At 36.7% G+C, this 13,739-nt stretch overlaps 1 long non-coding RNA gene across 1 annotated transcript; it reads left to right on the forward strand.

Annotated features, from left to right (window-relative positions):
• The first annotated feature begins 3,663 nt into the window (after positions 1-3,663).
• Positions 3,664-13,243, forward strand: LOC135209199 (uncharacterized). Its single transcript, XR_010313317.1, has 3 exons — positions 3,664-3,977; positions 12,522-12,805; positions 13,172-13,243. It is a non-coding gene; the product is annotated as an uncharacterized LOC135209199 (long non-coding RNA).
• The last annotated feature ends 496 nt before the right edge of the window (positions 13,244-13,739 follow it).

Consider the following 13,739-nt stretch of genomic DNA (forward strand, 5'->3'; position numbering starts at 1 on the left):
TTTAACCAGGATCCAGCATCACATTTGCATTGTTGAATCATTATTTTCCCGTACAAGTATATATTTTTGAATTGAAAATCTCGACGTTCCTGATTGGCTGTTGATAAGTCAATCACAGGGCTGGAAACTCTCAGTCTCTCTCGAGAGTTCACACAGGCAGGATGTATATTCTGCATCTCCTTAGGAATATGCCTTTCAAAAGTATCCCTCAGGATAGGGGGAACATACACCCTGCTTGTGTGAACTCTCTCTCGAGAGAGACTGGGAGTTTCCAGTCCTGTGATTGGCTTATCAACAGCCAATCAGGAGCGTCGAAAAACATATCCATCAGGAGAGGTGGAACATACACCCTGCCTGTGTGAACTCTCTTGAGAGACTGAGCGTTTCCAGCCCTGCAATTGGCTTATCAACAGCCAATCAGGAGTGTCGTAAGACGTATCCCTTCAGGAGAGGTGGAACATACACCTTGCCTGTGTGAACTCTATTGAGAGACTGAGAGTTTCCAGTCCTGTGATAGGCTTATCAACAGCCAATTCGGAGTGTCGTAAGACGTATCCCTCAAAAGAGGTGGAACATACATCCTGCATGTGTGAACTCTCTCTCGAGAGAGACTGAGAGTTTCCAGCCCTGTGATTGACTTATCAACAGCCGTAAGGGACGGGCCTAGACATCGGATGCACGGTTGATGTGAATCTACTAAAGGTGCCTGTAGAGGATAAAAATGGAGCATACAGAGGTTTAGTAATATAAAGGAATGTAGAGTAGGAATGATCATACACATACGCACACAGTACGCCATGCAAAGAAATGTTCTATACAGCTCAAGCATCTAATCACTTTGTTTTGTCAGATTTTTTCCCCCCATTCTGGCTGCACCCGGGCCTAACTCATACTGTGTGGTCTGTTTTTTTCACAACCCCTCTAGTATTTTTGGGTTTACCTAGACCCACCCTCCTCCCCTCGTTTTGGGGGGGTTAGGGGGAGCCTTGGAAAACGACGCAGCAATGTATCGGGTAATCAAATAAACTAGTCTTTCATACCTGCTTCCTGCCTGAAACAGAGAGAGAGAGAGAGAGAGAGAGAGAGAGACTGCAAACGGGCTTGGTAGGTTGTAGGACTGAGGGAATTGTCCAGGATTGGGTAGGTGGGTGGGGGACTAGGAGGGGCTAGTTTTAAAGGGGGGGGGTTTACTGTATGACCCCCAGCGAAGGGGAAGGGGTGGCGGTATACTGTAAGTCCCCACCTAGCGACACAGAGAGAGAGAGAGAGAGAGAGAGAGAGAGAGAGGCAAGCTATCATGCGTAATGTTTTTATCTCGTGTGTAAATATCACAGTAGAAACTCAGGTGTCTGTCGGTTGAAAACTTGCCTTTCGTCATTTTTATTCGTCATTTTTATTACCTTTCACTTGTTACTCCCCTTTGAGGTTTTCTCCTCGCTGTTATACAGTTGAAAACAAATGGTTTTTTCTTCTATATATTGTCCATTTTCTTCATTTGGGAAGCGTTTTCAAAACAGCGCTTTCTCTAATTCGATTTCCCGCGTTTTTTTTTTTACACGAAACGAAGGCTGCCTTGGCTTAGCTTTTGTCTTTTATCTTAATTTTAGATTTTGTTTTGATTTTTCTTGTTCCGAGGGATTTTTATTCGTGCCTTTACTTCCACCTTCCTCCGCCTAACTGGAGTTGAAGACAGAAGTGGAAGAGAAAGGAAGAAACTGGACAGAGAGAAAATAAGGAAAGGAAGAGGAAATAAGGGAAGGAAGTAGAGAATAGAGGAACGGAGAGAACATGAGAGATTAGAGGGACGGCACAAAATAGAGGAACAGAGGAAACGAAGAAGGAACCGAGGAAATGAGAAGAAATGAGATAGACGAAATTAGGAATAACGAAGGGCGGGAGATAAAAGGAAGGAATACGAGGTGAGGGGTGACCTCATCGAGGCCATTCCGTTTTTTATTTTCTGGGTGGGAATGAGGAATTGCCTCGTGGAGGCTATCTCCGTTTTTATATTCTGAGAGGGAATGAGGATTACCTCTTCGAGCCCATACAGTTTTTGTTTATAATTCTGAGTGGCTAAGGATGACCTCATCGAGGCCATCCCGTTTTTAAATAATTTCTGAGTGGGAGTAAGGATTACCTCATCGAGGCCATACAAGGTCTTATTATAGTATATAAGTGAGTTACTAAGGATGATCTCATCGAGGTCGTCCCATTTTTGAATGATTTCTGACTGAGAATGAGGATTACCTGATTTTTACCTCAACGAGGTCATCACTTTTATAAATAGTGTCTGGTGGGAAGTGAGGCTTACCTCATCGAGGCCACGTGTTTAATGTTCCGAGTAGGGATGATGATTACCTCATTGAGGCTGTTAGAGCCAAATTCTGGTTTTTCTCAGAGAGAGAGAGAGAGAGAGAGAGAGAGAAAATCCTCCGTAAAGGGGGGGCCGGCTAGTGCTGTCAATGCGCTTTATGCGGTGCACTGTAGGCATTCTTCGAGTTTCTTTGCAGCGTTCCTTCGACCCTAGCTGTAACCCATGTCATTCCTTTTACTGTACCTCCGCTCATATTCTCTTTCATACTGTCATTTTCCCTTTTCAGTACCGAATGACCTCATGGGTCCCGGCGCTTGGTATTTGGTCTAAGTTCTAAATTCTATTTTATTCTATTGTAATCATAATGACTAGTTATCATCGTAATCATTATTATTTCACTTGTTGTAACCTTGTTTATGTTCAATTAAAACTCCCTCTCTCTCCCCTTCGCTACTCTCTCTCTCTCTCTCTCTCTCTCTCTCTCTCTCTCTCTCTCTCTCTCTCTCTCTCTCTCTCTTATCGTTTAATTAGTTATAGTCCAGTTGATTAAAAAAATTGATTAAAAGACGTTGACCTGACCTGACCCAATCCCAATTTTCCTATTCGGGTTCCCTTAAAATTCGAGGAGGCAGATCTGGATTGATTTTGGTCGAATTATGAGGAAAAAATGAGATGGTTAAAAATGATGTAGTAATTGGTTACCTGGTTAAAAACCAGAGAGGTTTTTTGTTGTTGGTCAGTTGGTAATTTGAAACGCTTTGCATTAACACGACAAAGGAGTTTTAAGTTTTATTTTTTTATTTTTTTTTACTTTACGGCGATAAGTGTGATAGTCAACCAATTTATTTTTAGCATCAATTAATTGTATATTATATGCTACATACGTCTTATATATAATATATATATTCTATCTCTATCTATAATATACTATATATATAATATTATATTACGTTTATATATACTGTAAATACATATTGGACGAAAGTTTAAGCTCTGTAAATATTTCTATAAAAATACATTTCGTCTTGCTCAACCAGTGGGTTACTGTGGATCCTTCCATTGATAACTGTGAAGCACAAATGCAGTGTTTTTATATTTCAATATATATTTATATATAACATATATATATGCGATATAAATATGTATACATATATTATTACGTTTTTGATCCCTCGTCTACCCAGCATTTATTTGGATTATTCAATTGCTCGAAGAGCAGCCATTTTCCTTTTCCTCTAATCAGCTGACTTTGGGAGGGAAACACAAGGCAGGCCAGAGATCAGAATTTCGTTGGTAGCGTGGAATAAGCGGGGGGGGGGTGGGGGGGGGGAATAAGTGTTAACTATGGGCCTTGAGTTTAGGGTAATAAAGGCAGGTCACAGGATTAGATAGGCTTCGATGTGGGCTTTCGGAATTCCTAGCATAGGACCTCTTTTCCCCCAAAATTTGCTGGTTGTGTTTTCGCATCTTTCAGACAATGCCGGAGGCTGTGTGTGAAATCCAGGCCATTTGAAAACACCCTCATCTGCTCTCAGTCCACTCTAGTAACTCCTGTAGGACAGACGTGTCCTCTCCCTGACTGGAAGTGAGCCTTTGTCTTGCCACGCTGGTTGGAGCCCCCTTCATATATCACGACACATGTTCAAGCCTCTAAGGATCAAAGGTACGTCTTGAAAGTGCAAAATCCAACCAGCTCTATTCCTCCAAGACGAATCTTGCTTTTTCCATTTCAAATCTCCCTTGTATCACTTCTGTACTGAAATTCCTTTGTCACCATCGGGGCATGCGTTACCCCTGTGACCTGTTTCAAGATTAAGTCTTCATTGAATATTTCATTTAAACACTAGAGTTCCTCCCCAGCTGACTTATAGTGCAAGAAGTCCTTATTTTATTTTGTGTCTAATCTGGGACTAATTTCCAGATTTTTGCTAAGTCACATGTCATTTCTCCTCGCTCGTAAGTGCTTCCTTAACGCAAAATACCTATGATTAATTTTGGAAATCAGCATTAAAGTAATACTGATTTTGGCCAGCTCTTCCCCATTGTAAGAGATAGGAATGTTCCACGTGTGGCCAAGTTGCCTCTCCTTATTCCAGGCCATTCAACAGCCTATTGTAAATAAATGTAATGTAACTTAATTACCTGGTTTTTAATGGCGACCTTCTAGAGTAAAAATAACCAAATCAATCTTTTTTTTAGTTATCTAAGGTAAGTCAGAAGCCCTCTATTTCCATTTTTCATTTACGTTTTTGGGATCACAAGGCTAACACAAAACGTAAGAATATATATATATATATATATATATATATTATATATATATATATATATATATATATATATATATATATATATATAACTGGACCTCACTTAAACTAAGGTGAGGTCCAGTTATTAACTGTATTAGTTAATAACTGGCATAAGGTCCGTTTATTAACTGTATTAATGCACGGAATAGTCTTGTAGGTGATAAAATTCATATATATATATATATATATATATATATATATATATATATATATATATATATATGTGTGTATATATATATATATATATATATATATGTGTGTGATATATATATACACACACACACACACACACACACATATATATATATATATATATATATATATATATATATATTATATATATATATGTACGTATATGTTATATACATAGCAGACATGACGTCTAAAACTGTCTGGGGTACTGTACTATAGTAATCCTCGAACTTGTGGTATCACTGTATTATATATCAACTGTAATACAGTTATACAGATACATACAGTTGATGCCGAGCTTCAAATCACAAGGTTCTCTGATCAGAAGATTAAAAGAAAATATATATAACAATCTTCGCTCATCAGTGGCTGGCTTGTGAACTTTGAAGGGATTGTGGGTTGGACTTATACTAATGAGAATGATTCCAGTAATTTGATTATTCAGGTGCGAATTATTCAGGTAGCTTGAGCTCGTTAGATATAGATGTATATGCTATTCATAATTCACGCACGCGTCTGTTAATTCAATTATTATTCCCGCCCTGAATTATTAGCAAAGGCTTTTGTTCTCCGATGTCTTCGCAAATCAGAGAATTCACTGTTTGATTCCCGTCTCTCTCTGGAGAGAGAGAGAGAGAGAGAGAGAGAGAGAGAGAGAAGAGAGAGAGAGAGAGAACCGGACGAAATCAGAGACGCAAATTAATCATTCCATGAAACTCAAGTCAAACAGAAGACTAGTTAAAAAAAATGTGCCGAAGTTTCTTCGGCGAAGTCGAGTTTTCTGTCCAGCGTATAATCAAGCCCACCAATAATAGATCTGTCTTTCGGTGGTCTCGGTATAATGCTGTATGAGCTGCGGCCCGTGGATCTTTAACCACAGGCCTATTGGTGGCCTATCATCGCCAGATGCACGATTATGGCTAACATTCATCTTAGATAAAATAGAAAAAATAACGAGGCTAGAGGGCTGCAATTTGGTAGGTTTGATGATTGGAGGGTGGCTGATCAACATACCAATTTTCAGCCCTCTAGCCTCAGTAGTTGTTATGATTGAGGGCGGGCAGAAAAAGTACGGACGGACAGACAAAGCTTTGGTCTTCGTGAATTTGAAACAGAAAAAGTGAGGAATTGTCAGTTTGTTGAGGAATTTTTTGTCAAATGGGAAGTTTTGCAAATAACAACAAAGTTCTGTGGGGGAAACTCATGGTTTCCTCCTGAAGCTGAGAATAACCATGGAATTTCACAATGCTGAGAGTTTGTTATACTTGCAGTCTGGCATGGTGTTTGATAGTCCGGTATGGTACCTGCTAGTTCGACATAGTACCTGCTAGTTCAGTATGGTACCTGGTAGACCGGCATGGTGTTTGATAGTCCGGCAAGGTACCTGCTAGTTCGACATAGCACCTGCTAGTTCGACATAGCACCTGCTAGTTCGACATAGCACCTGCTAGTTCAGTATGGTACCTGGTAGACCGGCATGGTACCTGCTGGTTCAGCATGGTACCTGCTAGTTCATCATGGTACCTGCTAGTTCGGCATGGGACCTATTAGTTTGGTACTATACCTGCTAGATTGTCATGGTACCTGCTATTTCGGCATAGTGTTCTATAATCCGGCTTGGTACCTGCTTGTTTGGCACTGTACCTACTAGGTCAGCATAGTAGGTACCTGCTAGTTCGGCATGGTATTCGATTGTCCGGCAGGGGAATATAAAAGGAGCAGGAGATAGATTATATATATATATATATATATATATATATATATATATATATATATATATATATATATATATATCTATATATATAATATATATAGATATATATATATATATATATATATATATGTATATATATATAACATATATACTTAAAATTATATTGTATACATAATATATACATATATATATATATATATCTATATATATATATATATATATATATATATATATATATATATATATATTAGGGCTTGTGCCTTGTATGATAAGGCGCCCTATGAGGTAATGTTAGACTAGCGATAATCTTACGCTAAGTCGGTTGGTATTGCACTTCCATCTTCAATGGAGTGTCTGGGGGTTTGTAGATCACTTACGAAGTCGGTATTATCTTGTTGGTTATTACGACGATGTGTTAAACTCATGGTGAGGAGGTTCTTGTAGAAAACACGAAATATAAAAATATATGTATTCTTCTGAAGTTTTACATGCTGAAGATCAGATATGATTGTACAAGTCTTCTAATAACGATAGCTTGATCGCTTCTGCAATGATGATGGCTAATCCTATTCCTCTACATGATAAAGCTTAGGTAAAGAGGTACAGGTCGTCTAATGACGATAGCTAACTCTGTTCTGCCTGTCTACCATCTCTGTTACAAGTTATGAAGGAACAGACAGTAGTTCGAACATATGACATACATACAAATGACATAGTTTCATACGAACACACAATCAAATGAGACACGCTACAGATCACGTAGGCCGTTTGAATTATAGGTCGGGGTAGTTGTCTCAAGCAGGGAGCTTGGACTAATGTTTATAAACAATTGAATGACTACAGGTGACGGCATGTTATCTTAGCGTCTCTAGTCTGATCACATTCCTGCAAGCAATCTGGTTGACCTCTATAGTTTTAGACTTTTATATATATAGACTAACATTCCATATTTTTATTATGTAAACACTTACATCAGCTCGGTCAGCTACCAAACCAACTACTGAATATTACTCAAACTGACTTGCATTTGACTTATAGGAGTGTGATACAGACACTATGTGAATATATTATATATATAATAAGTAATAAAAATTCATTGTGTACATGAATTGATTCAAGTAATAAAAATATAAAACAATGATATTGGTAAATAATAGTGATCACGTGATATATAATGATACAGTTTTTCACTTCATCTCATTAAGATACATATGCTACAGAAAATACTAATGTACTCTGACAATTGCATAGAATGAAGATTAACATGATAAAAATCATATTTTAACTGATAAAATTTCATATATGAATTGATAAAAATTATTAATGTTTATGCTAACTGTTATATATCTGATTCATTAATTCATATACTAACTCATAAATAACTGCAGATATTGGTAAGAAAAAAGGTAACAGATTGATTATAGGCACCTGATTTATATAACATATGTATATGGATTCATATAATTATGATTAATATAGGTGCACTTTAAATAGATTCCTATTGCGTACACGCAAAGATATATTTAGATTCTGTTATTTATGATCATTTATATAAGAGATTCCTATTGCGTACACGCAAAGATATATTTCGACTCTGTTATTTATGATCATTATATATGGATACATGATACTTTATATATAGATACATGACCGAGGTTATACTACTTCACTTTTAACTAGCGTTCGAACAACTTTTCGTCCATTACACAGTTCCAGAAGACAACCACCTATAGCCCAATGAAACGGCCTATTTCACAGGGTTAAAACAAGGGGAAAATTTGCCTGGGCGGGTCCAACATTCTATATTGCGCTCATACTTATTCTCTGCATCCTAAGCTACACGATTACGTTCGCGATGATCCGATCATCCCAGCACGGAGTCCTTCGCCAGCAAAGTAGAGTTGAATATCCTTCGGGTCGTAATTGTCGGAAGTATGTCCCTTTCGTAGTCGATTCCGACAGCCGCCGGAGCATTCCGCATTAAAACGAGATAAACGACGAGATACGGTGTGTCGGTCGAGATAACGACGAGATACGGTGTCGGTCGAAGAAGTCCATGAAATTCCTTTCACATTGTAGGCGGTTGTTACTTGACTGTAGTCGTCCGCTGCGACGAACGATTTTTGAAGTTGCGATGTGAAAACTCTCGTACTGCAGGATACTGTAACCAGGTTCCATTAATCAGCCTGCAAGTTAAATTATACTTGTCACAAGGGCAAAGTAAATTCAGACAACATCCAAAAAAATACGGGAGGGGAGAGAGCCATTTAGACCAGACTTAACCCACATGAATTCGCTGATATTTTGGAATTCAAAAGTAGTCCGCTGTGCAAACTTTTTTATCCATGCATTTAACAATGAGTGAACCTATCCAGGTCTATGAGGACTGTAAAAATATCCATAATTATAAAAAATAAACAGATATTCAATACGAATCCCAAAGAAAATTCCGATATTACCTGGATAAGAATTAAGTTCAATAGACAAAGAAGTGTGGAAAACGGAATGCTATTTGTAAGATTGCCAGGCAACATAAGAATCAAACGAGAAGATTAATCATGATTCTGTATTTCTCTCTGCTAACTGAAATTAAGTTGTGATAAAATCTGATCCTATGTGCCCTAACAAAAGTTTCATATTCAATTTTCCCGCGCGCATCCTCTGAGGTTAATTTTTTAAAAACTTTATTAATAGGTAGGAGATGCAACGAAAAAAACCCACTATGTAACTAATTTCTAAATAAACTTTGGGTTTTTTCAAGAAAATGTGACATTTTCCCATGAATGTTTTACTTGAATTGTAATAGTCTAATGTTGCAAGTAAATATTTCATATATACATATCTTGATACTTCTAAATGTCTATGAGGTTCAGAAAAAATAAATTAATTCATTTTGATGTTATAGAAATTCTATTTCCTTATTTTGTTTATTAATTTTAAAATGATTGCAAGTTGCATTGCGCACACCGATAGACACCTGTACCTAACGTCTGCCTTGCCCATGAGAAGTTCGGGCTAAGCATTCCTTTCTCCAGTCAATCTGCTTCGCAAGCAGAGACGACACACAGATGAAGCCTGTGTAAGCAGATTATTGAGGTTTAAAGGAACAAATGCTGATACGGCAATGATGACGTCGTCACTTGGCAGGAGATTGCTCTCAGCCAGCTAAGAGTTACGTTACTTGCTGTAATAAATACGACTTTAGGATAAATTTTTTTTTTTGTTTTTTAATACTCGACCCACATGAGAAGAATGTCTGAAAAAAAAAACAGTACCAAAATTGAACAATATATTAGTTTCATGTTGGAAATCTGCATAATTGTAATTATGTTAAATTAAATATTCCTTATTCAAACTAATGAAAAGGTTTCCATACAAATTCTATATATATTATTAGCCCTGTATAAGATTCATATAGGATTATTTCATAGATAACATTTTCACTTCTAGACTTCCTGACTTTAAATCTCTTTTATTTTATTTTATTTATTTATTATTTATTATTATTATTATTTTTTTTTTTTTCATTGACTACGAATATAAATCACCGGACAGACAATATGTCAGTAGGTTTTGGATATGTATTTGAACTTTTAGCTTATTTGTCATTACTAAAGCGTTAAGTTAGAGTTCAAATCTTTACGCATATATATTTGGATATTTAATGGTTACGTTTTGCTTATTGATATTATCGGTGATTCCTTTTTTTTATTATTATAATTTGTAACCCTTCCGACTTCTTACTGAGTGTATTATATTGACTCCACTTGTATCCATATTTATTTTATTTTTTTATATTTATTTATTTATATATTTTTTTATATATATTTGATAAAATAATGGTTGGCTTGAATATGTGGAAAAGTGTTCTAGCGGCGTACCGTATAAGGCTACTTGCGGCATCAATTCTATAGATACAAGATATAAATGATAAAGGTATTTAAAACCGCGAGAACCGCTATAATCCAGTTCGGATCCAATATCACGAGTTGTAACTCGTAAGACATTGACACTTCCTATTTAATTATCAGTTATTCTACCAAACCTATTGACTCTGGGTGATAAAAATATATTATTGGTTTTCTTAATGGAAAGGAATTCACACAACGTGTTAATGAGATTATTATTGATTTACACCACCCGAGTCACAGATTATTATGTGTTGAATTCCATATTTACTGATTTAGCACTCATAAATATTCGTAACGCACTCAATTGCGGTGTTTGTTTTTAGTGCTATTAATTCTATATAACGTGTCAAGGAACTATTGACCACTAAGAAGTGTTTATCCCCACCTCTGTCAGACTCGTAATTCTGTTAATAATTCTACGTATATTCTTTCAAGGATTGATTTGGCACAGGATAGGCCCTTAACTGACAGGTGTCTTAGTGTGTCCCTTGTTTTCATGACACGTGTTACAATCAGTTATGTGCTTTTTATATCTGTAAGCATTGTAGGCCAGATAAAATAGTGATTTGGCTTTCTGTGACATAATAAGGAACCCTGGATGACGGAATGCAACCAGTTTAGACAATTGGTATGAAAGAGATTATTACTACTACCTGGTCGTTAGTCATCTGCTGTGTTCTTCGGGTTTTCCTCACACGGACCTACATATAATATTACATTTGATTACATTATTCTGATACACATACTTTGAAAATATACTTGTGCTTTAGGGTTTCTGCTCGAAGGTTTGTTTATTGTTTTTGCTTAGCCGCTGACCGTGTTTCCGTCCGAAGTGTTTATTGTTTGCTTATTGCTGCTGACTCTGTTTCCGTTCGAAGTGTTTATTGTTTTGGTTATGTCTGTTGACTCTTGCTTTGTTCAGTTTGTAACAGTTCTGCGTTCCAACCCAGATATTCAATGCTCGCGATCTCTTGGGTTAAGGAATTTTCTTGTTTAGATACGGTTTTAACAATAGGCACGGATGTTTCTATATCTTTTAGTCTAATTAATGGTTCTTTGCTGTATGGTGCGGGATTGCGGGATAATGCGTTAGCTATGATATTTGCTTTCCCAGGTAGATATCTTATCTTGGCTCCAAAGACCTGAATGATCATTTGTCACCGAGTTCCTTTTGGACTGTGATTAAAGCCTTTGAAAAACTCGGTAAAGGACTCATGTTCAGTAAGGACTTTATCAGGATAGCCTTAGATTATGAATTTAAAATGTACTAGTGAGTTAAAGATACCTAGCCCTTCCTTGCCTATTACTGTATATTTACTTTCAGAGGGCTTTAGTTTACGTGAATAAAAAGCTATAGGAAAGAACTGTTTATCATATTGCTGAAGTAGTATCCCTCTTACCCCTTGGTCTGAGGCGTCTGTTGCAATAAAAAAAAAATTCCTTATTTAAATCAGGGATTTTTAAGTTAGGTAAGCTGCATTAAATTTTCCGCTTATTTTTAAGATATCGAACGCCTGTTGATGCTTTTTTAGACCATAATAAATCTACGCTCTTCTTCGTAAGATTTGTTAAAGGACCTGTCATGATTGAAGAGTTACATATTTACATACGATTGTAATACCCACTACAGCGCAAAAGTGCTGTATCTCCCTTTTACGTTAATAGGTACCGGAAAGTTATGAATAGCCGACACCTTACCATGGACTACTTTAAGACCTTGACTAGACACATACAACCTAGATAAACATGTTCGGTTTTAAAAAACTCACATTTAGATATTTTACTCTGAGATTATTTGTCTTTGTCTCTGTAGCACTAGCTCTACTTTATGTGAATGTACTTCTAAGGTATTAGAAAAGATTACAAGATCAACCATATAAGAATGTAGGTATCCCCTAAAAGTCTCCAAACACTATATTGTAATTGGGGTGCAACGTAAGCCGGAGGCATACGTAAAAATTGATAATGTCCCCTTGAGTGTGCTGAACCGGTGTATGAGGTACAATCACTTAGGTAATGGTATCTGGTAAAAGCTTTTAAGTAAGTCCAAGTTGGTGAAAAAAAAATTTATTCTAACCTAACAGAGATAAGATGTCGTCGGTACATGGCACTGGAAACTATCGGGAGTCGTTTCCTTGTTTAACTCCACCACCAACAGCTGATCCTCCCCAGCCATCAACGAGCCATATGACCGCCACCACACCACTGCCTCCCTCCACCACTGGTGCTCCAACACAAACTCTCACCAGTTCAATGCGTAGAAAGATCAGTATTAAAAAAAAAGAAAAAGAAGGTGTACAATAGCTGCTCTGCTGGAGCATACTAGTCGCCGTGGGATGTGTCAACTTTAAATGCCATTTTCTCAAAAGTGAGTTATTGTCCTTTAAACCACTACTTCTTCGTTAGTTTTTATCCGATTTTCACAATTTTTTTTTCATTGTATTCGTCTTTAAAAGTTCTATAACTTGCTCAGAACCAATCTTTGAAAATGTTTCTCTTTCTTTATTTAAAATTATATTATTTACGTAACAGATTTTTATTACAAATTTAAACGCAAAAATAATAACTTTATCCCTCTGAAGTACAAATTTTGTTTTGAGGAGATTGTTGACACACTCTTTAGCTATTAAATGAGACTAGGTTTAGCTTCCTATCTCTGATAGTTTTAAAGCCAGTAGCAGTTTTTTGGATGCATACGAAAATGCCTTTTTTATTTTATTCTTTTCTATTGCAGATTTTGCATTCAGCAGATGGGAGAAGAGTCCAGGTATCAAGATTGCCCTAAAATAAAATTTTCAATTAGTTACCATGTGTTTTTGTAACCCATGTCATTTTTTGCCATGCCCCCCCTTAAGCGTCAGAAATCTACGCAGATACGCCAAGTCCGATCTTTTATGGCATGACGTTTGAGGGAAAAATTATATGGGCTTATTTGATTTCCTAATGACTCCTATTACTAACATTTTTCAACTTCGTCATTTATCTCTATTTTGAAATTTCATTGGGGTTCTACACGAAGGTACGTGATAGCTTTATGTTTGTCCTTAGACCGTATTTTGTTTTCAATGACATCCGTTTTTCTCCCAGAGATCACTCGCTAGTGGAGAAACTTCCTGGTATTCAGGTAGAAGATAAAAAAAAAATTCTGCTGAATCCTCTGCTTGAATGACTTTACGGATATTACTTTAGATAGATTATCAGAGAGATTCATCCACGACTGGTTGGGCATGATTAAAAATTAGCAACAATAAAAAATGCGATATTTATAACTTCCGTATCCCACGATATGTATACTTTTAGGG

This window comes from Macrobrachium nipponense, chromosome 37 (genome assembly GCF_015104395.2).
Source record: "Macrobrachium nipponense isolate FS-2020 chromosome 37, ASM1510439v2, whole genome shotgun sequence".
In the NCBI taxonomy this organism is placed as follows: domain Eukaryota; kingdom Metazoa; phylum Arthropoda; class Malacostraca; order Decapoda; family Palaemonidae; genus Macrobrachium; species Macrobrachium nipponense.